This window comes from Canis lupus, chromosome 10 (genome assembly GCF_048164855.1).
Source record: "Canis lupus baileyi chromosome 10, mCanLup2.hap1, whole genome shotgun sequence".
Lineage (NCBI taxonomy): Eukaryota > Metazoa > Chordata > Mammalia > Carnivora > Canidae > Canis > Canis lupus.
In genome coordinates this window covers 42,935,942-42,961,332 of record NC_132847.1, presented here as the reverse complement: position 1 = coordinate 42,961,332, position 25,391 = coordinate 42,935,942, and the positions used below count along the sequence as shown (strand labels likewise).

The 25,391-nt window shown below is 40.6% G+C and overlaps 1 long non-coding RNA gene across 26 annotated transcripts in view; it reads right to left on the bottom strand.

Moving 5' to 3' along the window:
* The window catches only part of LOC140641532 (uncharacterized), a 155,597-nt gene that overhangs the window by 99,155 nt on the left and 31,051 nt on the right, over positions 1 to 25,391 (bottom strand). For 18 of the 26 annotated variants that reach the window (XR_012038072.1, XR_012038050.1, XR_012038070.1 and 15 more), the window contains 3 exons: positions 20,748 to 20,924; positions 18,185 to 18,313; positions 8,957 to 9,091 (listed from right to left, as the gene is read on the bottom strand). This is a non-coding gene — a long non-coding RNA (uncharacterized lncRNA). Of the gene's footprint in view, positions 1 to 8,956; positions 9,092 to 18,184; positions 18,314 to 20,747; positions 20,925 to 21,869; positions 21,977 to 25,391 lie in introns of all 26 variants that reach the window. The other 8 variants (XR_012038063.1, XR_012038064.1, XR_012038069.1 and 5 more) reach the window with 2 other exon arrangements.

Here is a 25,391-nt window from a genome sequence, read left to right as displayed (position 1 = left end):
CAATTGTTAAACATCCCCCGTTGTGTTTGGTTTCTTTTTGCTCCCTGATGGGCTCCACTAGAACTCATCTGTAAACTGCTGTTCCTAAAGGATTCCCAATCCCCATAGGGCCCCCCCCCACCATCACCACGACAGTGTATTCTGAACAGAAGTAGCCACGTCATAAGCTTGCATCAACCACTGACACTTCAGAGTCCTTACCTAAGAGGAGACAGATGCCAGCTCAATCAGAGTGAACATAAAAATATCAAAGGAACTCTTGTTCCAGTGTTCCAGTGGCTGGTACATACTTTTCAAGTTCTGTTCTAAAATATCTTGGCAGCCATTTTACTCCAGAGATCCAGAGAGGGGAAAGTCTGTTCTTGCATCATTACCAAAAGCTTGGGGAAAGCCCAGTCCCTTCACACACAAACAGGGCTGGCTGCATTTGATTGAACAAAGCCAGCCAAACCAGGACTCCTTAACATCTCATGCCTTCTGTGGCCATTCACTAGCATCTCCTCTGAGATTTAGTGGCGAGCCCAAGACACTCCAACAGGGTCCCTTTCAGACCTGTAAGTGTGAGACACACCTGGTTTTTTCCACCTTCTGTCAGCCCTACTTTGGTGAACAGACAGATTCTGTCAAATTCATTTCTGTAAAACAATGCTGCTCTATATGACTGTACCAAAACCACATTAAAAGTATCAACTGGGGGCTATCTGGATTATTAGAAAGACACTTTGACAAACAAGGTTTTCAAAAAAAAGTGTGCCAACTGCAGTGTGAAGCCTGATGAACCCAAGGAGGTTCAGAAGAAAAAAGTGCTAACAGTGGAGGAGGGACAGAGACATCAAGGGGAATATAGATCTAAGAATGATAAAGAAATCAAGAGAAGAGTTAAAAAAAAAAAAAAAACTAAAAACCTGAAGCAAATTTCTATTCTGAAAAAGCAAACCTCAATTTTATCTCACTTTGGGTATGCATCTGGGAATGTTAGCAGCATGGAGGAGCCCTGAGTCTTCCAACAAGACTAAGTTCACTTTTCCACAAACCATTTCCTTACCTAGAACACTAACTACCACATCCTCTCTTAGCCTTCCTCTCTCTTCCAATCTTCAATGAAATTAAGGAATATCCAGTATTCATGTTTTGCATTGATTTCTTTTTAACAAAATGAATCAGAACCAAGGAACACAAAGTTAAAATATGATACAAAATCAATTGGAAAAATATTTTTGGGGGGCGCTTGGGTGACTCCATGTCAGGCTCCCGCTCCCTCTGCCCCTCCTCACTTGTGTTCTCTTTCTCACTCATTCATTCTCTCTCAAATAAATAAATAAAATATTTAAAAATTTATATTTTTCAGAGATTGACAAGTGCTTTAATGTTAGTTGCTTCTGCCTCCTTGGGAAGGCCTACATGATTATGGCCTTCCCTAGCTCTCACGGGGAAGCCAAACAAACTCAATAAAAATCAACACCATTTATCAACAGTCTTCATTTTACCAGACTATGAGGAAACCCAAAAGAAGAGTATACATGGCTCCTCTTCCCTTAAGGATCTGAGAATTTAAAAATTCTAAAAGGATTCCAGAAAGCTGTTTTACAGTGAGAAAATGTATATTCATCTGATAATGAATAAAATGTGGAAGAACTGGTTGTTTACAAAACAAAACAAACAAACAAACAAAAAAACACAGAACCAAAACCCAAAAAAAAAAAAAAAAAAAAACGCAACCTTCAGATACCCTAAGAATTTGTTACTCAAAATGTAATCCATGGGAGTGTGCTAAAAATGGAAAATCTTAGATACTACCCCAGATCTAATGAACCAGAATTTGCATCTTAACAAGATCTACAACACAGACATTTGTTCAGTTAAGTTTGAGAGATACTTACCTGAGACTCCTTAACCCCCTTTTACTCCCAGTTCAAATTGCATACAATATAGTTTCAAATGTTGGATGGAGTAAAAAGAGATCTAATTGCCTCAAACAGCCTCTATAGAGGCTAGATCAACTTTCCTTTTTTTATTAAAAAAAAAAAAAGTGAGGCATTTCAAAACTTACAACAAAATTAAGTACAGGAAGACAGAAAATAGGGGTTTCAGTTACTGATAAGCTTGTTATGAGTCAAGTGACTGTGGCTACCAAAAAAAAAAAAAAAAATTGAAAAGCAAGCAAATACAAAAGCTAGAGCTGCATTAATAGAAGCATGGTATCTAGATCAGGATGACTGCCCTGCAATACCTCACGCGGATCAAGTCTTATCTTAAGTACACTCCGTTTAAAGATTGAGACAAACAAGAACATGTTCAGGGAGAGGGTCCAGGACAGTGAAATGAAAGTCATGATCTGGGGTGGGGGAGGACGTTCGATTTTTTTTTAAGGAATTAGAACTGTTAAAACCAGTTACAAAATTAGTTGATGGGGGGCAGGTGGATGGCTCAGCGGTTGAGCGTCTGCATTCGGCCCAGGGCGTGATCCAGGAGTCCTGGGATCGAGTCCTGCATCAGGCTCCCTGCATGGAGCCTGCCCCTCCCTCTGCCTATGTCTCTGTGTCTCTTTCTGTGTCTCTCATGAATAAATTAAGAAAATCTTAAAAAAGAAAAAAGATATGGTAAGAAAAAGCTTAAAAATATAAATGAATGTCACATGGAAAGCACATGCGTGGTCTGTGGACAAGCATTTGAGAACCATTGGTTAAAATATTTGAAGGACGATTCAATCCCCATAAATCCATTGCTATGGGCGAAAACAAATCTTCAAAGTATCTTCTGCAAAAACCAGTAAGATAGAGGAGTAGGTACCATTCTATAGGAGAGGAAAACCTGATCAGTGATGGATCTTGGTTTAGAATGAGGTTTTCTGAGCTTTCATCACCTAGTTTCCCTACCAAGGTAGAAAGTCTGGTATTCATTACAGAAGAATAGGAGCTAAGCAACCCACCCGAATTATTTTTGTTGTTTTCCTTCTATCCTATGATCCAACACATTTGCTGCTTAGCCTCATGTGATATTGTATATCTGAAACACGGCTAGTGGAACTAAAGAAATAAAATGTTACTTCTATCTACCTTAATTGAAATAATCAATATAATTAGATAAACTGACATTCAGTTTGGTTATGGGAAACTTTAAGCATGTTTGAAACATTTAGGATTCATGAATCTACTTTTTAACTGCATATATTATAAAATTGAAACACTATTTCCAGTGATAATTAAACATCTTAATTAACACATGCTATGAGTGGAAAATATGCCCAGATATCAAATATTTACATGAAAAAAAATGAAAACTATTTCAGTGTTTTGTATATTAATTACACATGAAAATATTTTAGACATGAGTTAAAATATATCATTAAAATTGGTTTCCCAGGGACACCTGGGTGGCTGAGAGGTTTTTTTTTTTTAATTTTTATTCATTTATGATAGTCACACAGAGAGAGAGAGAGAGAGAGAGACAGAGACACAGGCAGAGGGAGAAGCAGGCTCCATGCAGGGAGCCGACGTGGGACTCAATCCCAGGTCTCCAGGATCGCGCCCTGGGCCAAAGGCAGGCACCAAACCGCTGTGCCACCCAGGGATCCCAACTGAGCGGTTTAGTGCCTGCCTTTGGCCCAGGGCGTGATCCTGGAGTCCTGGGATCGAGTCCCACATCAGGCTCCCTGCATGGAGCCTGCTTCTCCCTCTGCCTGTGTCTCTGCCTCTCTCTCTGTGTGTCTCTCTGGGTAAATAAATAAAATCTTTAAAAAATAATAGTTTCCCATTTCATTTTATGTTTGTAATATGTCTATTAAAAATGATAAATGTGGTTCACTTTATATTTCTATTAGACATCCCTGCTCTGTTATTCTGAAAGAGCATATTGGTTTTCTATGTTCATGTTCAAAAAAGAACTCAAGCCTCTCCAAGCTGAGGCTGCCAGTAGCAGACTTTTCTATCAAGCGTGGCTGATTTAAGAAGGAAAGACAAAAACTGCTCACTCCCCAGGCCCCTCCAAGGATTGCAGAGGTTTAAGCAGAGCCTCATTCTTAGAAACACAGTTTCCCTGCTCAAAAGTGCAAAGGGCATCCTGACTCGAGTCTAACTAGTTTGTGGGCCTGGGAATGAACAAGGAGCTTCCCTAACCTCAACACAATCTTCTTGTTTTGTACCATACCTGAGATCCTCCAGAATTCTTTTAATATCTACCTTTAAATCAACTCATACTTTTAATCTAAATAAATGCATAAAAACAAGAATTGAAGAAATTAAAGAAACTTTACATCACTGCTATAAATTGAGAACTAAAGTTTTTCACATGCATTTAAAATACATAACAATCAAAATATTTACCCATGTAGCACCTAAAATTTTCTCTTTTACCAGCAACAGTATGCCCTTGAAATGAAGGAACAATGGTCTAGAATGTCAGTGGTAGACCAGAAAAGTCTAAAGTGCAGCCATGAGCCTATGAAAATTTCATGGTGAACTGATCCATATGGTTTAGGAGACCACATAGAGTTTCTTCAGGACAAAGACTCCCTGAACTATGGTCCACAGATGTGCAGATCCTCTCTCTGGACTCAGAGCTGAGGATACGGTGGGGAGTAGGGAAGCAAAGAAATCCAGTCAAGTCCAAGAAAAGCAAAACAACCCCCCCAAATTCATTCCCCGCCCCCAGTTCACTTTCAGCTTTCAGCTTCCAGCAGTGGCATCTGAATGAGCAACATATTGAGAGTCTTGGGATGGATGAAGACTTTAAAGGGAGGCAAAAAGAAATAAGTATTTGAAGTCTGAAGTTTACTTAGAGTGTACCATATACCCCAAAGTGACCAGATGGGTTTCTCAAGTGCTTCTCCCCCTCCCCCCACCTCCTTCATCAAAAACTGTATTCAATGATTGTTTCAAAACCCCCACTTAAGCCACGTTCTGCAGATAAAATAAATTCAGCTTGGATTCTTCTTTTAAGTCCTCTTTCTTATTTGGGACTACTATTCTTACCAGTACAATATAGTTGCTCTTTGGCTCTACATGTGAAATGAAACAAAACTTCTCCTTTTGGAAATAGGATCTCAAAATTCTAAAACTTCAAATTTTATTAAAATCCCCTAGGTGTGTATAGTAATGTTAGATCTAGACTATATTGTAGTTTTACACACATCATCTTATTTCAATCAACTCTCAAGCTGAAACGAACAAACAAAAAATAGGTTTTTAAGAAAAACTAAATTAAATAAACAGATTTTATGTAATATATCCATAGGGATTTAGGCAGTTAGGATGCTAAAGAGTTTCTGGTAGCTAAATGGGTAAGCAACAAGCAGTTTCCTTTATACCAGTAAAACTAAGGGTGCTATAAGCAGATTATTTTAGAGGCAGATTTCCAAGAACTGTCAATCACTCTCAGTTAACAGAAAAATTACACCCATATATTCTTAGAAATCTTTCAGTTCTCTCCTCACTACATAGTGCTAGGGTGGTAATGTTCCTCTTTGAGGTGGTATATATTAAATTCACGTGGCTTGATCTGAAAATGTTTAGGGGATTTTTGCATACTTTCCCAGCCTACATGCACAAATGCTATTAGAAATATTTAGCAGAGGGCACTTGATGGGATGAGCACTGGGTGTTATTCTATATGTTGGCAAATTGAACACCAATAAAAAAATAAATTAAAAAAAAGAAATATTTAGCAGAAAAAACTAAAGGTTTGACACATGTTCCAGAAAATCTTTTTGAATAGTGAAAATATTGCCCCCAAAATAATAGTTCTTTAGAAGGAATCTATTATTTTCTTGGTAGAAAAAAAATTTGACAATAGTTATCTATTTTCAATATTATAGTTTCTCTTCTAACTCTTCTGCCTGAAACATCTGGCAAATATTGTTTTTCTAGGATGCTTTATAAAGTACAAAGGCAGTATGAGCCTCACAGAAATGAATAAGTGGCAGAGGCCACATGGATATAAGATCATGTGGACTGTGCAAAAAAAATAAAAAAGAAAGAAAGAAATAGGGCAGCCCGGGTGGCTCAGTGGTTCAGCGCCACCTTTGGCTCAGGCGTGATCCTGGAGACCTGGAATCGAGTCCCACGTCGGGCTCCCTGCATGGAGCTTGCTTCTCCCTCTGCCTGTGTCTCTGCCTCTCTCTGTCTCTCTATCTCTCATGAATAAATAAATAAAATCTTTAAAAAAAAGAAATGATCTATAATCATATTAATTTTTAAGATTAAGTGTACTATATTAACATGAACTTTCACATTCATGTTTTCTATCACAAAGACTTTCATATTCATTATCTCCTTTCAGTTTCTATAAAATAAGATCACAGTATTATGCTTAATTTGTCTACAAAGATATAGAAGTCTAGAAAGGTTAAATAACATTCCTAAAGTTACAAAGCAAAGTAGTAAGTTAACCCAGAACAAGCTGGGACTCTTATCTTCTGATCAAAAGAAATTATCAACCTGGGAACCTAATACATTACTTGAACCCAGTTCAAATAAGACCTCACTAATCCTATGTTGTCTAATAACATTTATTTAGTCTGTGCTGTATATACTCACTGTGTTGGGCAATGCCTTGAGAGGGATATCAGTATTCCCATTTTACTGACGACAAAACTAAGACTTAAATAACTTAGTCATGTGTGTAGGGTCACAAGGCCAAAATGGTAAGGGAGGAGACAAAATCTGGTATTTAGCAAATTGCAGAGCCGGCATCTTTGCCCCTTCCCAAGACTCAAGTGAGGTTATAGAGCTCCAGCATCACTTTCTAGCCAATAGAACTATTTGTGGACAGACTAAGAAACAGACCAAGCTGGTCTTCATCCAAGCTAGAGAATTACCGTGATGAATCACATTAATTGTATATTAAAAAAAATATATCCAAAATAGTTCATTGAGCAATTAAGTGCTTATAACATCATACAAAGAAAAGTGTTAGTAAGTTGTTTCCAAACATGGAGGGAACAACTCCGAAAGGACCCCTAGGTATCCACAGTGACAACTCTGGTGCTGGTCTTCTAAAGACTTATGATTCAAAACCAAATCTATTTGGGCAGAATGTGTTTTTGTACATATACTTGATTCCCAATCTGCCTGTATTTCTCAACGCTTTTCTCTGTGCCTCCCTCTGACTGCTAGACACCATGGCCTCACTTCTACTGATGCATAGTGACAGCCTAGCCCTCTCTAACCTTGCTCATATTTCCAGTCACATGTCCCCTGGATTAGAAAGTATGGTTTAATACTTTGGGGCTACAAACAATATCAAATTGCATCTGTGAACACAAAAGTAAGGAAGAAATACTGACTAGAAATAACTATTGGCTTTTGTAGCACAAATCAGTGTTCAAGAAATATTTGTGGCACTGAAACTAATAATACCAAAAACAATTGAAAGGGAAGATTTCCTCAGGGTATGTAGGAATATGTAAGATCCACAATGGATAGCTGAAAACTGAGTTTACTTTTTCTGCAAATCATAGAAATGGAAGAGGAATTAGAGATAATCACATCCCATGAGCAACCCAGGCCCACAGAGATACACCCAAGGTCACAATAATAATTATGGAAAGTGGGCCTTGATCCAATAATGCCAGATAATTGGTTGAATGCTCTTTCTACAATATTATCACTTAGAAATGTCACTGTTAAACCAAATTCAGTCACACTTTCAAGTATGTAGTTCCTGCAAAACAGATTTCTAGATAGATGTATACTGAGGCCTTCATATACAGGTGCTTTTAAAATGCTGGATATTCCTAAACCTGGTCTCTGAGTCAAAAGACTTGAGTTTTAAGGGCCCCCACTTCAGGCAGCCTGCTTCTCTCTCTGCCTATGTCTCTGCCTCTCTGTTTGTCTCTCATGAACAAATAAATAAAATCTTTAAAAAGAGAGAGAGAGAGAGACCTGAGTTTTAGTTTCAGTTTTTAACTAACCACTTGATAGTGAGTCAGTTTGGCACACTGAAGATTAGTCTCCTGAACTGTAAACAAAGAGGCCAGGTGTATCCGTTAGGTTGTAATTGAAAAAAAAAAAATATATATATATATAATCTATATGTGTATATATAATTTATATATTTTTATAATATATACACCTTGAACTGACTTAAGCAAAAAAATGCAAACTGGCTTATCTCTTATAAGAGTTCAGAAATATGCATGTTTCAGTTGTGGCTTAATCCAGGGGCTTGAAGAATGTCAGCAGGATCTGATGTTCTCCTATCTCTCTGTTGCATCCCTATACACTGGCTCTGCTTTCAGGCCCTACTTGTTACAAGATGGCTACCAGCTACTCTAGGCCTTTGTGCTCCCAAATTTAAGTCCTTGAGGTCAAAATCAATTACACTAGACAAAATACCTCCTAAGTCATTTATGTATGCTCTGGTTCTGCAAGCTCCTATTAATGTCTATCTCAGGTTATCAGAATAAATGAACTGGGACACCTGGGTGGCTCAGCAGTTGAGCATCTGCCTTAGGCTCCAGGCGTGATCCCGGGGTCAGGGATTGAGTCCTGCATTGGGCTCCTTGCAGGGAGCCTCTCCTCCCTCTGCCTATGTCTCTGCCTCTCTCTCTCTCTCTCTCTCTCTCTGTGTGTGTGTGTGTGTGTGTGTGTGTCTAATGAATAAATAAAATCTTTAAAAAAAAAGAATAAATGAACTATTTTGAGGAAACTCCATAACATGTCCCAGAGGTGGGCACTTGTTAGACTTCTGCTCCCATTGCCATGAGGCATACCTGGCACTTCATCACATGCTCCATGCTTCAGCCCTGCCTCATGGCAGTTTCCTCCGTGTACTCTATTGTCATGGGTCACTCTGCATTGGTACATACTCTTCCCTCTATCTTGGATGCCTTTATCCTTCCTTATCTCTCTGAAAAATGTTTCCTCACTGAACGAAACATCACTTCACTTGGGAAATCGGTGATTACAGTCCTCCCGCAGATGACATTAACCACTCTATTGTACTTAAACCTTCTTACCTCTCTCGACTGGCATACATGTCATATTGTATAGTGTTCATGTTTGTCTGTTTTCTTTCTCCAAGGGTTATTGGCACTGGAAAGGCAGGAACCATGCCTTATTCAGCCTTGTATCCCCAGAGCCAAGTAAAATGCCTGAAACATAGCAATCATTCAATCACTCAATAAATTTTAATGAATCAATAAATGAATCAATGAACATTAGTTCCTCCAAACTAGAACATCACTGACTCCCTTTTTGCCCCTAAAACATACAATTATGCCATGGAAACCCCATAGCAGCTTCTTTAGATTCTTTGAATGAGCCACACTCTCTCTCAAATGCAGGCTTCTTCATACTGTTCTGGAACTTCATACTGTTCTAGAACTTCTTCATACTGTTCTGGAACTTCACAGTTCCTCAGGAATACCTCCTGTGATCTCCTGAATTTAATTACACCCCTTTGCATCATAAGCTTTTCCTTCCCTAACCTTTATCATATCTATAATTACTTGTTTAATGTTTGCCTTCCCTAACTGATCATGAGGTCTGTGAGGGCCAGGGCCCTAATGTCTTCACAACTGTGAATGAGAAAAGAGGACTGTAGAGTAGTCTTCTAAAAAAATAAATAAAATAAAATAAATAAAAGATTTTATTTATTTGTTCATCAGAGACAGAGAGAGAGGCAGAGACATAGGCATAGAACCCCAGAATTGTGACCTGAGCTGAAGGCAGACACTCAACCACTGAGCCACCCAGGTGCCCCTGGAGTAGTCTGATTAAATTTGGGGAGAATGAAGAAAAGAACGATGGAAACACAGATTTCGTTTTGTTTTGTTTTAAGATTGATTTATTTATTTTAGAAAGAGAGAGAGAGGAGGAGGAGGGGCAGAGGGAGAGAGAATCTCAAGCACACTCCCCATTGAGCATGAAGCCTGCCTAGCCACTCAGTCTCATGACCCAGAGATCATGACCTGAGCCAAAACTCAAAGTCAGATGCTTAACAGACTGAGCCACCCAGGCACCCCAGAAACACAGAGTTTGAACACTTGCCAATCTCATTGCTTCTTTTACCTTCTTCACCTGCACCCCAACATACAGCCTGCTCTTGGACTTATGTTTTGTAGCTGAATATGGAACATAAAGGCCTGCTTTTTTTTTTTTTTTTAAGATTTTACATATTTATTTGAGAGAAAGAGCAGGGGGAGGAGCTGAGGGAGAAGGAGAGAGAATCTCAAGCAGAATCTGTACTGAGTATGGAGCCTGATGTGGGGATCAATCTCACGACCCTGAGATCATGACCTGAGCCAAAATCAAGAGTCAGAGGCTTAACCAACTGAACGACCCATGTGCCCCTAAAAGCTCACTTCTTAAGATTTAGGCTCCTTGCTCTGTATATCATTGAAAAAACAATTCAGTCAACAAATATTATGGAACTCCTGCTATGTGAGCACTGTGCTAATCACTCTAGGCTGTGCGCATTAAGAAAGACAGACTTTTGTCTTGCCTTCATATCTCACCTCTGCATGTCCTTCCTAGACACACAGATGGTTGTGTGTGTGTGTGTCTGTGTGTGTATGTGTGTGTGTTTATCCTTTTCAATTTCCTTCTAAATCAGCACTCTGTGATTACAGTAACACACTTTGGTGCTGTGTTAGGTGAGAAAGCTGAGGTATTTGCTTACATGACTCAACCCAGCTCATGTTTTCTCCAGAGCTTCATTTGTTTGACATCCCACCCTCATTCAGACCACACCGTCTTGGCAGCACCAACAAGTACTGAAGATGGCAATGTTTAAGTCCAGTCTCCTAAATAAAAGATGTGTTATAGATCTGTTTTCTTGCAGTAAGAAAAATCATTCTAGTCTCTGTCTGAACATTAGAGCCTGTACAATTCTACAAAGAACACTCATGTTAAATTTTTACTGGCCAAGAAAAAAGAAAAAGAGGGTCATCAAAAAAATGTGTTTATCCTTGGCACCTGGGGCCTTTCTTCCAGATGCTGGTTCTGGAGAGGGGGACTGTAACAAAAATCTTCACCTCCCAAATCCCTATGCTTTGAGGGGAACACCCCATGGAGTTTGGAGTGACATGATAAAGGATAAACATAGAGTTCTGGAAATTCTCAAAAAGTCAGAAAACCAACATTACCAAGGTAGAAAATGTAAGTAAGAATTTTCTTACTCAAATTAATGTTCACCTAGTAAATGTCAACTCTTTGTCACCCAGATGGTGCTAACTCTAGAGATGTAAAGCAAATCAGGGGGAGGGAGGAGATCCAAATGGCCAATATCAGAGAGTTGGAGAAAATTCACCATAAGCCATCTGAGAAAGACAGCACCAGGAGGTAATCAGCCTTCCAGGCAAGCATTCAAAGCCTCAAACAAAATTGATGACAGTTCAAAAAACTGTCTCTAGGTGATTCTCCAATGCAGTTTCTACATGAAGATCAAAATGACACTGATGCCCAAAATGAAGAGGCATGGGTACAAATTGACCCTGAATAGAATATATCACATAATGTTGTAAGCTAAGAGAGTAAAGGGAAGATATAGCCTCGTTTTTTACTCCCAAGACTAAATTACATTTTGCTAGCAATAATCGGTGCACTTCTTAATTGTTTACTAAATATGTTGTATTGCTCTAAGCAACTGGTATAGGCTCACCCCATTACCCCCAAGGTATGTGGTTTCTACAGAAAAACAGTCTCCATGTCCCAAGCCATGCCATGTAAGAAAACAAATCGCCATCAGTAGAAAGGTGATGATAGAACAAAGCTAATGAACCTGCCTGAGAATTAAAAAGTTTATTCCATCACAGAAGCTTCCGTTCCCCTGCCAAGAATATCTAACATCTCAAAATTCAAGTAACAGTCTCATTTAAATTTCAAAGGGAGGTAGGAAGTATTAATAAAGGAATGCCTTTTGTTGTTGTTAGAATCATATTATCTACCTCTCTCCATGGAAGGCTGAAAGATTTTAGACAGTTTACAACTGCAATTTTCAGAGTCTACTACCACTTTCCTGTGGATATCTTCTGTCAAATCATCCAGGGGAACCTGGCAATCTTGGCTTACGGCTGGCGTGCCAATCAGCTCAGCTCTGCAAGTGAGCCAGGAGCTGGAGGCGTCCTTAAGCCTGGAGCAAGGAACTTGGTGGGTGGTCTAGAAGGGAATCTGGGCTTTGTAACAGAAAGATACAGAGATGGAGCTTTTGGCCATGAGAAGCTGCTGAGGGAGACACTCAAACTCCAGGGAAAAATGCCAGTCCACATCAAGACTACTAATCACCAAAGAGAATCAGCCCAGGTGCCAGCCTAATGCTATAAATAAAGAATCTTGGCTTTGTCAAAGGGCAGCCCTTATTATCCTAGGGAACATGTTACACATCTATGGATGAGCATACAGAGAAAGACATCAAAGGTGTGGGTAACAATAAAACTTAGCACACACATAGCGATTACAGTTTTTAAAGTGCTTTTCCACAAATGACTTCATTGAATCTTCACAACTCCAGGAAGGGAAGAAAGGCAGATATTTTATTATCATTATTGCTGTGACTGCCTTTCAGCTTAATCGTGAGGCTAGAAATGAGATGTCAATGAAAACTATCTTGCATGTGGTCATTCATCACATCGTGAGACCACCCTGGGGATGAGAGGCCTGATCCCTCCACCCTACACACGGGAGACAGCCCATGCTCAAATCCTCCATGACCCCAGTTCCCACACAGCAAGCCCACCCACACAAGACTGGCCAGATCCCACCTCAGACCTTCAGATATCTTTGTCACCAGATGACTCACTTCATCTTTGGAATATCTGTGGTCAATTAATTTCAATTAAGGTTTCCATTGCTATTATCCTCAAATGCCAAAAGAAAGCCAAATTATCTTCCCTGTTCTTAACTCCTTAATGCTCTATACTTCCTCTCTGGCTTCTCTCTTCAAAACACTTTGCCTTCTGGAATCTCCTTCCTTTATGTAAAAGAAAAAAAAACCCTATAAGCACAGCATCTCCCCACATTATGCTGTGTATTTCACCTACCATAGAACTAAGGGTGGGGTGACAGTCTCTGAGCTTTTTAATGCCACTTTAGAACCACCACACTTGCATCCTGGTACCCGTTCCATGGTCACACCACCATGTACAGTTCTATGTGTCTATCATCTATTGACCTCCCAGTCACATTTTTCAGGACATGACGCTCCTCTTCCCTCCTCAACCCCACTTATGCCCACACCTAGAAAACTTCCGTATCTTTGTGGGCAATCCACCCAACACCTTTAATCTATTATTCCTTGACCTAAAATACACAGTAACAAATCTCACTCTCACTCCACTTGGGAATTAACTCTCCCACACCTCCAGGGAACATATTCTGAACTTTGTGGGGAATTAACTCCCCAAACCACCAGGAAACACATCCTGAACTTTGTCATCACCAAGAATGGTTCCACACCCAAAATCTTAACTGCAAACATTGTGTTCTCTGACGCAGATGCCTTTCCTCCTATACTCTCAGGATCTTCCCTTGCATACACCTGCTCCTCACTGAGCCTTATAGTGCCTGGGTCTTCATCTCCCCACAGTCTATCAGTTTTTCTCTAAACAAACCACAAGTAGTGGAGTATCTGAACTACCCACCACCAGCACACGTAAATCCTTGCATGTCTCCTCCAATACTGCATCCATCAGGCAGATCCTCCATGGTCCCCACATAGGACCAATGTCATCTTGCTACCTAGAAGTTGAACTCCTTAGGAAAATGTTAGAACCATTCAGATTATTGTCATAACAAACCTATGGGGGACACCTGGGTGGCTCAGAAGTTGAGCGGCTGCCTTTGGCTCAGGGCATGATCCCAGAGTCCTGGGATCGAGTCCCACATCGGGCTCCCTCCATGAAGCCTGCTTCTCCCTCTGCCTGCATCTCTGCCTCTCTCTCTCTGTCTCTGCCTCTCATGAATAAATAAATAAATAAATAATAAAAATTAAAAATTTAAAAAAAATATGGTCTCTGATTTTAGACCTTCAGTACATCTCCTCAATCCTTTCACTTGATCAACCCTCCTTCCTACTTTCCTTGGTCATTATTTTAAACCTCAACATCTCTATTGAGGAATCATACCAGAGCCTGCTCTCCTAGTCTAAGCAGACAACATCATCTTTCACTTCATCTTTCGCATCATCTTTCGCTTCACTGAAAAAAAAAATGGCGTCCAGAAATGTCTGAGGGAAACTTTATATATATATATATATATATATATATATATATATATATATATATATATATATAGTTTTATAAATATAGTTTTATATATATATGTTATATATCATAAAAACAAATTTTATTTTTGAAGAATCTTCTTACTCTCTCTGTGAGCCTTTTAAACAGAAAATTTCAAAAAAAAAAAAATAAATAAAAAAATAAACAGAAAATTTCCCAAGCCTCACCCTAGGCTCTCTTGTCTCCACATTTTCTCTTCTACTCCTGTAGCTTCAATTGTGTTCTTTATGCAAAGGACTTTTTTGTCTCTATTATCAGTCCAGACCTCTCTTCTATGCACCATTAAAACTTCAACTCAACATTTCCACTTATATACATATCCACAAAGCACCTCAAAACGTCATGTCCAAAATTGACATCTCTTTCTCTGCAAGTCTCTCTTTCTCCATGGTATGTTCATGCATGCAGGCTGGCTCTCTCTCTCTCTCTCTCTCTCTCTCCTCCCCACACACTCCCCCCCCCCCCACACACACACACAAATCGATTTTCTTATCTCCTCCTCAGTAAAAGGCATCACCACCCAGTTGCCTGAGATAGAAACCTGGTAGTCATCCTTGCCGCCTCCCTCTGCCTCACCCAATTCATCAACAATTTCTACTAATATTATCTCCTGCTTCCCTCAAATCCAACCACATTTTCCTGTTCAAATAATGAACAACAACCTAGTTCAAATAAGGAAACTAGAGCCGAGAGAGAGGTTAAGACATTGAACAATGTCATACAACTAGTAGGTAGCAAAGCCACCTCAGACTCCCATCTGTTTCCAAAGCCCATGCTAAAAATGAGAGAATACTGTCTCTGTTGGAGGAACTCTCACAGCCAAAGATACCTCTATGAAATACATATTACACTATTTCAACTGCAGGATGGTCCAAAACCCAATCAGAGAAGGCATTGGGGGTAATCAGCTTTCCAGAGAAGCATTTAAAGCTTCAAACAGAATCTGTAATTGTTCAAAGAAGTTCTATGTTAAAGAGGTTCTCCTGAGATAGTTTCTACATAAAGACAAAACAAATGGACCTTTGACCAGAATGAAGAGATAGGGGTATAAACTGATGCTGAATAAAAGAAGCCATCGATGTGACCATTAATGAGGATATGTCATGAATGAGAATAATCCTTTGCTTTTTAAGCTACTGAGATTCTGAGGTTCTAGTTACCATAGCATAACCTGGTTTATCATAACTGATTCAATCTCCTTCTGTTTTCATTCATTCAGTGTGGTGCTCGCACTATCAAATCCAAAAAGAAATAAATATTGAAAAGGCTGCAAAGTACTGTTCTCTCCTGGAAATTTTTTCTAATAATTTCACTTATTTTCTTGTTAGGTTCATGTTTCTCCCAAGTTTCTCTCTTTATACTTATGTCACTGAAGGTGTCCCTTGGGGGGACTGAGAAGAAATTAATGTTAGGGCAAAAAACTAAATGAATGGCAATTTTTTTTTTGGCAGTTCCTAAAATAAAATCACCTTGAAAATTACATAAGAATGCATCCTGAAGCCTATGGAAGGTGATGTAAATAGGATCTATTCTTTCTACCATAACATCTTTCTAGAGCTGTATCTTTATGTCTCCCTGAGTGTAGTCAGCCAAAAAAACATTCTTTACACTAGAAGCCGCATCTACTTTTATTCAGTGATTTGTAATGCTAAATTACATTTGATAGAAAGCATGGGCTTTGGGGTCTAGCAGAAATAAAAGTTCAGGTCTTGGTTCTCTGCCACTCCCCAGTGTTGTGATCTTAGGCAAGTCTAAAATGAAGGCAATGGTGTATCCATCCCAGAGGTTGGGATGTGAGGTTTAAAACCCACTGTGAGGGCAGCCCGGGTGGCTCAGCGGTTTAGTGCCACCTTCGGCCCAGGGTGTGGTCCTGGAGAACAAGTCCCATGTCCGGCTCCCCGCATGGAGCCTGCTTCTCCCTCTGCCTGTGTCTCTGCCTCTCTCTCTCTCCCTGTGTCTCTCATGAATAAATAAATAAAATCTTTAAATAAATAAATAAAGATACCTCTTTATCTTTAAGGTTTAAAACATCAGTGAATGTACAGTGCCTATTGCAATGCATGGCTAGTGAGTGCTACTATTAGTAGTACTGCTATCATTTTCATCATTTTTATTTTTGCTGTGTAACAGATACATGGGGACCTGTATTTGTGTATCTAATCCAACACAGCAAGGTCTGAAAGGCAAGAGAATGTGTAGATTCTTTTGAAGAATGGAAGGAATGAATTCCAACATACATGCAAACTGAAGAACACATGGACATCTTAGGAGTTAACTTCTGGAAAGGAATCAAGAGACGATCGCTGTAAAATTAAACTTTTTTAACCTAATATTTAATCAGCGATTCATGTGCTTTTGGAGGCAAATCTTACTACCATAAGCCCTATAAGAAAAAACAATAGCTGCTTGTTTGGGGTGGGGCAGGAGTAAATTCACAATATGCTATTAAGTGGTAAGGGTGAGAGAAAGGCCATATCTGGAATAACTGCAAGTTTGAGGGGCCTAAGCAGCTAGGTGAGTGGCAGGCCCATTAACTAAGATGGGGAAGACTGGTGGAAGAGGAGGATTTCTGGCAGGAAAGCAGAGAGGGGTGGGTGGAAGCAAAAAGATCAAGAGTTCTAATTTGGGCCTAAAAACTTAGACATCAAAGTGGAAATGTTCAGTAGACAATTTGATACACAGCCTAGAGATCAGGGCATGGATCATGGGGAGAGTTAACCATGTAGAGACCATTGGCATGTAGATGTTAAATATTTAATATTTAAATGATAGCAATTGAGGAGAAGAGAGAGAACAGTAGGACACTGAAGCCCTTAAATCCATGGTGCTCAGGCCAAAGAAGAGCAGCCAGGTAAGGTGACTGAGAAGCAGTGGCCGGTAAGTCAGGAGGTGCCATGATGCTGGAGCAAACAGCGGTTCAAGGAAGGCAGCACGGTCAACTGTGTGCACGAGGCTTAGAACTCACCACATAAAGTCAGCCACTCTTCATTTCCCTGCCTCCACCTTGTATGGCAATACCACAGTTCCCTTCCACTTTCTCACACTTGTGCTTTTACTCTTATTCTCTTGCATTGGGATTCCTCTTCACTTGCCAATATCCTATCCTTATGACCCAGCAAGAATTCCATGACCTTGGTAATGCATTTCCTGACACCACTAATAAAAGATGCCCTCTTCTGCCATCATATCCCATAGTCCATCGTACACTGTATTTTATTTTGCTCTCTGCTATAATTATATGTATTCTCTCTTCATCCTTCCTGTATCTCAACTGGACTATAGTAGAGACTCCCAACACCTCATAACGTCGCAGAATGTTTGGCATGTATTAGGTGCTCAAAGATTTTCAACGAGTCATATCCAAAAATACAGAACTCAAATCTGGAGAAGTAACTACAAAGGACAAAATCTTTTATCACTTTAGATTTCTGTTTGCCAGCACATGCGCCATCTGCACCCAAGCCCAGGAATCATTTACACATTTTCCTGACCCTCCGTAGCAAATTGGAAGGGGTGATCATGCCCAGAAAACAAATTTGTTTTAAATATCTTTTCTTTAAAGACCATGTGACCAAAAAATGGTAATGTGGGCAAAGCTCTTGCCACAGGCCTTGGCTATGTACCTCCTGAGCTAATGGCTATTTTAAAAACCATTTTGGGGATCCCTGGGTGGCGCAGCGGTTTGGCGCCTGCCTTTCGCCCAGGGCGCGATCCTGGAGACCCGGGATCGAATCCCACGTCGGGCTCCCAATGCATGGAGCCTGCTTCTCCCTCTGCCTATGTCTCTGCCTCTCTCTCTCTCTCTCTCTCTCTGTGACTATCATAAAGAAATTAAAAAAAAAAAAAAAACATTTTGACTGATGTTTCCTCCAGATCTCAGGTGTAACAATTTACAAAAGTCTCATGGATGAAACAACCTTTATGATCCCTGAATCTCACACTAAAAAGCTAAAAAGACCATACCATTCCAATCCTTGGGTTAAAAGTCAGGCAGCAATTCTTGAACGTTCTTGCTTCAAACATCAGCATCTACTTGCATTCTCTTACACAGGGGAGGAAGACTGTGGTAGATAGAAGCCATCTGGAAGGTAGCTGTGACCAAGAGTTGGAAAAGGAGGAGAGAGAAAAAACAGGCTATCAATGGGAAACACAGAGTCAAAGCTTCATGAACTGAATAGAATTTCCACAGGTCTAATGATTAATGAGAATTCCCTGCCAAGCTACTATGTGCAACATGCTATAAAAATGGCTGGGGTTTATGGCAAGAATGTCAAGTCTTAGGATTTCCTTTATCCCCTCTTCTCTTGTGCACTCTATTGCACCTCAGGTGTCTTCCAAACTAATCACTTTTTCATGGTAAATGGCAATTCAGAAACACAGATCCCTATACTTTTGCTTAAAAAGTCCAGGTCTTTACAGATCTTTTCAAATAGACAAATAGCCTTAGGATTAAGGATACACCTCCCTTTCAGGTTATTTTCCAGACCCACCACAAATTAACTGTGGGATCGTCCAAACTGGGTGTTTACTTTACAATTCCTACTTCCTATGCTTTCAGACCCCCATATTCAGAATCAGAAATTTTTCAGAGGGTGCGAGGTGAGCAAAGTGACACCTATTGCCAATGCCCAGTAGTAGACTGCCTAAGTATAAATAATCAACCTAAACGCTCTTTGCTTGCTAACATTTTTCTCGCAAGACGAAAGAGTCCAGTAACCTCCTTTTCTTAATGGTGGCGCCACTTCAGCCATGCTCTGGAAGGTATTGGTTTCCTTACGTACTATGTGAAACCATCAGAATAAAAGGGCATCATGAGAGAAAGCAACAGTGTGGGGCTTTGCGGCCTATTGGTTTAGTTGCTCATACAAGAATCTGGGAGGGGGAAACCCCCAAAAAATTAGTCATTTCATTTTGTGTTGCAGAGCTCAATTCAGGTTAACAAAGCATTTGCCAACAAAGGAGTTGGGAGAATGACAGTATTCACTTGCTCTAGACTGAATAAGCAAATGTGGGATTTGTGGGCTGACTAATGTCCTAGGATAAACCAGGCACTTAGCCAAAATCTAGGAGCTTTGATGAAAAAGAGAGCAAGCCCACACTTTTCTTCTTGGAAAGTGACCCATGGGAGTATTGATGTCCACAGGGCAGCCTGGGCCTTCAGCTTGCCTTAAAGTTTCACCCATATTCAGTCATGGGGAATTCTCAATGCCTCTGTAAATCAAAGGCCTAGCTCAAGTGATAGAAGCTGGATTCCGTCTTCTTGAGAAGTCTTAAATATGCCATTCATCTCCTTTTAGAAATGTGTTATCACGGTCCCTTTTTAAATACTACATTACTCTGAAAATATACAGGTAGGCCACTAAAATGTGACTCTGGTTCTATCTTTCCTTTCATTCATTCATTTAATGCGTTGGCCACTTCCCATATGGTGCTCCAGGCACCATGTAAGTGTCTGTGGATAAAATGGTGACTGAATCAGACACAGTCCATGCCCTTGGGAAGCCCCCAGACCAACCTTGAAATCTTTAAGAGCACTGGAAAAAAAAATAAAGTATTGTAACTTTATTTTTGGTTGGAGGCAAGTGTTAAAATTCGCAATTATTTTTATTGGGCAAGGCAAGAAGTCTTTCAATTAAGGTCCAATATAAATTTGTAGGGATGTCAGAAATAAGAATAAGGGTTTGCCCTTTTTTCTACTATGCTATTGGGACCATACAACCATGGTCTAGATGAAAATTGATTTTATTACAAACTGCAGCTAATTGAAATGCCAAGGGTTAAGTTTCACATGTTCTTAACTAACTCAAGAAAAACTTCCCGGCAGCAGCTGATACAATCTTCTTTAAACCAAAAATGTGGCTTATCTACCCAGATAAGAAACATACAGGGCACCTGGGTGGCTCAGTAGGTTAAGTGTCTGACTTCAGCTTGGGTCATGATCTTGGGGTCCTGGAACTGAGCCCTGCATTAGTCTCCCTGCTCACCCGGGAGTATGCTTCTCCTTCTCCCTCTCCCTTCCCCTCCCCTGTTCTCTCTCTCTCTCTCAAATAAATAAAATCTTTAAAAAAAGAGAAACATATGGTACGTGCATGGAATGATTCATTGTGAACAGAATACAAACTAGAAGGAGAAAGTTCATAGTGGTAACTGACATGGTGGTTAACTGAGAAATAGAGAACATTTCAAGGGTCTCCACAAACATCTCCCAACTTTCCTCCAAATTTGGAGTCTTAAATTGTATTTACCTACATCAGAACTTTCATACTTCCCTTATGAAGACCTAATCTTCAGGATTTATTAGCCCTCCAGAGTGCCACAGGAGGCTGCCAAACGGCAAATACAGAGAATTAGTTTTAAGAGGCATTATATGTAACCGCATTTAGGAGGAAATTCAAGTAGATTAGCGAAGATTTTAAGCAGGCTCTTTCGCAGACACACCCACAAAACAAAAACAAAAACAATCCCCCCACAAAACCTGGCAAAGAATATTTATGAAGTCATCAAATCAATGCCAAGTTTAACATACTTTGGTTAGTCTCATAAACATCATTCTGCAGAAAATCGGGGCCCCTGGGTGGGCTCAGTGGTTGAGCATCAGCCTTTGGCTCAGGTCGTGATCCTGGGGTCCTGGGATGGGGTCCTGCATCCTCTGCCTGTGTCTCTGCCTCTCTCTGTGTGTCTCTCATGAATAAATAAATAAAATCTGGAAAAAAAAAAAAGGAACGTAGGTATTATTAAATCAAGGTTTGGAAAAGGAGCCTAATCCCTGCTTACTTACTCTGAAGGCAAGAGTCAGAGTTGAAAGGGAAAGCTTTGGCCAAACTAGAAACGAGCTATTTCAGGTTCTAAAAATGGGAAAAGAGACCTGCCCCCCGGAGCTGAATGATAAGCGGGCAGCAGAAACCACCCGCAGGAACTCAGAGCGGCAGTCAGGAGCCCAGAAGGCCGGGGACCAAGCCTCGGCCGCAAACCAGAGGAAGGCCTGCGCAGGAAGCTGGGAGGAACGCGCGGGGCTATGGAGTCGGGGACAGGATGAAGCCAGTCCATATGAGGTTCAAGAAAACCGAGCTGGCAATTCAAGCATCAAAGTGCTTCCTTATGTCATTAACTCAGGACCACATCCTGATTTCAAACAACGTGGAGCCACGGAGAGGAAAGCCGTACAAACCGGGGTCGCTTTGAGTCTGCGATGATCAGAGGCCCCTCTGCGCGCTCTGCGCCCCCCCACCCTGGGCCCCCCCACCCTGGGCCCCCTGCGCGCCCTGGGCCCCCCCGGGCCCCTCCAACATGAGCAGTGTGACCCGCAGTGTCTGATTTCCCAGCAAAATGAGACAGGCGGCTTGACTTGACAAGTAGCACGAAGTTGCATAAAGAGCTTCCCTAGATAGTGCCAGAGAGCTCGGTTGCCAAAAGCCCGGGGTGGTTATTAGAAGAGGTTACCGCCCCTGCTCGGCTGACTAGAGCCCCGTCATCCCCAGAAAACAGCCGCGCCAGAATCCGGCCAAAGCAATCACCGCTCCCTTGGGAAGCATTGGCCGTTCACCGCCGGCTCTTGCTAACATCCCTGCCTGTTTGCAAAGCGGCTGGAAGGCGCAGCGACAGCAGTTCCTGCCGTCAATTAAGGAGAAATTGCCCAGTGGGATTTTACCTTTTAATTGGACGTCAGCCACGCTGTTTCCTTTGGTTACCTATCAGCTGGGAGTTCCTTGGCAGCCAAGTTCTAGTGCAATTCACTCCCACACTCATCAGAGCAGTCTGGAGGAAGAAAAGCTGCCCAGGGGTCAGAGGGCCCCAGATCTTTCCCTAATCAGCTGCAAGGCTTTGGGCTCGCCAAATTGCTTCTCTGTGTTCCCCTTTCCTTTAATTATACAATAGGAAATATAAAACCTACCTCTCACATGCTTATGAAGTCACAGGAGAGAATAGATGAAAGGTGACTGAAGGTATATTCATATAGACATACTTAAGTGTGTATGTGTACACACAGCTTTTTAAAATGTTTTCCAATTGCATAAAAGAGAAGTGTAGATTGATCTAGATATTTCAGAACAAATTGCCACACTTGGTTTTAGGGCAAAAGCCAGTTGTCTCAATTGTTCAGACCATCTTTCTCTCCAACTCTCTGTCATGGAATCTACAGAAAACTGGCTTTCATGCCAGCTAGGAGGCCAGAGACAAAATATTTTGAGGTAAAAGCAGAAAGAGCAACTGATTATTGTTTACTTTATGTTAGCCAATCTGTGAAGTACTTTACAGATATTATTTCATTTCTTCTTCATTACAATCCCATGAATGATGTATTATATGATACCATTATATAGTATGCCAAAGTTTCTGAACAAATGTATTGTCTGAACTGATACTGAAATTCAAACCTGTCTGACTTTGGGGCCCTTGATCTTAATGAGAGCCATTCTAGCTCTGTGAAGGAAACTGTGCTTCTCTTTCGTCCCTGCTTGGGCCTTTGGCATTTTGCCCTGCTATTAAAAGCTGGGCCGGGGAAACCTGGGTAGCACAGTGGTTGAGGGTCTCCCTTCAGCTCAGGGTGTGATCCCGGGGTCCTGGGATTGAGTCCCACATCAGGTTTCCCTCACGGAGCCTGCTTCTCCCTTTGCCTATGTCTCTGCCTCTCTCTGTGTGTCTCTCACAAAAAAAAATAAAATCTTTTTTAAAAAATTATTTTAGGGATCCCTGGGTGGCGCAGCGGGTTGGCGCCTGCCTTTGGCCTAGGGCACGATCCTGGAGACCCAGGATCGATTCCCACATCGGGCTCCCGGTACATGGAGCCTGCTTCTCTCTGCCTGTGTCTCTGCCTCTCTTTCTCTCTCTGTGACTATCATAAATAAATAAAAATTAAAAAAATATTAAAAAAAAAAAAAATTATTTTAAATAACAAATAGATAAATAAAAGTTGGGCCGTGTGCTCTGGTTGGTCTGTTGGTCAATCCCTTTGTGGCCCTTCATGGAAGAGCAGATGGTACACGGGGGGTATGGTGTGAAGGGGAGTTCCCAGCAGAGAGGACAAAGGTTCATGAGTAAAGCACCTATGGGATTTAGTTTTGAAGGGCAGCATTTCTTGGGTAAAGGCCACAGAACCAGTAAGACATTTTCTTAGATTCTCCGGTTATTCCATTTATACAAAAACTATCTTTCAGATGTAGGAATTAGCTGTTTGGAAATTTTATTCAATTAGGATCAATGCCTAAAAAGTTGTTGTTTCCTATGCCTACCTGCTACTTCACGTGGTGGCTTTGGAGTTAGATACATTTCAACTAGGCGTTCGAATTTTGTCCTAAAAAGCAGTACTGGCACAGGAAAGGTGTCTAATATGCTTCACCAGGATGCTTTAACCCTAGAAGAACCTCATGGCATATAAGCTTAAATATTAGAAATTATCTAAAAACACCAACTGGGAAGACTTAAACAATAGCGTTTTAAAAGTGAGTAATAACAGTATCTGAATGGCTGATATTTGTTGAGACCTTACACAATAGAAAGCATAGTGCTACACCTCTTATGCAAGTTATTTCATTTGGATTTTGCGACATCCCTCTGAGGCAAGCAGTGCTAGGATTCTCATTTTCAGATGAGAAGACTAAGTTTGTCATCTGTATTTCTCGTTGCCAGAATGACCACCAAAAATGACAAAGGAGGATAGAGTTGAGGCTTATATAATGGAACATTACACTTTTCCAGTGTCCTCTGAGATACCTTATTCCTTCACCAAAGGCAGTCCAAAAATCCATTCATCTGTTCTATTGCTTTACCAAAAGGGATTGCAGACTCAGTATATTCCATGAAATTATCCCCCCTCAAAAAAAAAAAGTAAAACCTTGGAAGAAGCAATTAAAGATATTTAACTTAAAAGGACTTGAGAATGAACTATGACTCCAAGAAAAGGGTATATGCAATTTATGCAAGTTATTGTGAAACCTAACAATCCAATGGAGAACCCTAACTGTCAGACTAGCCCCATAAGTAGTCTCTTCCATGCAATTCGATGAAATTATTCCATTATAGTTATAAAAAAAAAAAAAAAAGAAGGGCTGGAGAGAGCTTTTGTTGAGACTTGCAGGATCTGAAGAGTTAGCCCATTATGATGAGAAGCTTTGGTTGGTATGTGTCCTTTGGCCAGCTCTCTCACTACTATAACCTGCCCCAGCTGAGAGATTTCCTATCAGCATGAACCTTAGAGGTCCACGACCTGGGGCAGCAAGGTTAGTACAGAAAGACACTGGCAGGATGATAGTGACAAGTTGTTGATGAAATCCAGCTCTAAACTATACCCAATGATCTACATTGCCCTTGGGTTTCCAACTTAATATTTGTTCATCTAGTATCTAACCACAGAAAAGGGGGATCTCAAAATCACCTTAAAGGGAAAATATCTAGGAGGAAGTTATATAGTAGGTCCTTGCTTCTTTTTTTTGTTATTATTTTTTGAAGATTTTATTTATTTATTCATTAGAGACACAGAGAGAGAGATAGAGACATAGGCAGAGGGAGAAGCAGGCACCCTGCGAGGAGCCCATTTATGGAACTCGATCCTGGAACTCTGGGATCATGCCCTGAGCTGAAGGCAGACGCTCAACTACTGAGCCACCCAGGCATCCCTGTTGTTATTATTAATTAGCTATATTTTATAACACATTTTCCTTAATGAAGACAGTATGAATAAAAAAAATAACAGGGAATTTGGTACCATTGAACCTGAGCTATAAGAATCAGAATAAAAAATAATTATGATACGTTTTAGCATATGTAATGCAGTGCAGCATTATAGGCTGCTCCTGCTTGTTTCAGACTTGCTGCTTGGCTAATCTATCACAAATGATAAGTGCTTCAGCTCAGCAGTTCTTGGAGGCATGGAGTTGCAACAGTGGTGATGGAGTGTTTATCCAATACCTGAGTCAAAGTTAAATCTCAGAAATAACTGTTTCTTTCCCACCAGTTCACAAGCATCCAGACTTTCCTTTTAAAACTTGAAAATAAAATACTTTTTTTAATATATAGTTTTTTTATTGAAGTTCAATTTGCCAACATATAGCATGACACACAATGCTCATCCCGTCAAGTGCCTTCCTCAGTGCCCGTCACACAGTTATCTCATCCCCCCCGCCCATCTCCCCTTCCACTTCCCCTTGTTTGCCGTCTCCCCTTCCACTTCCCC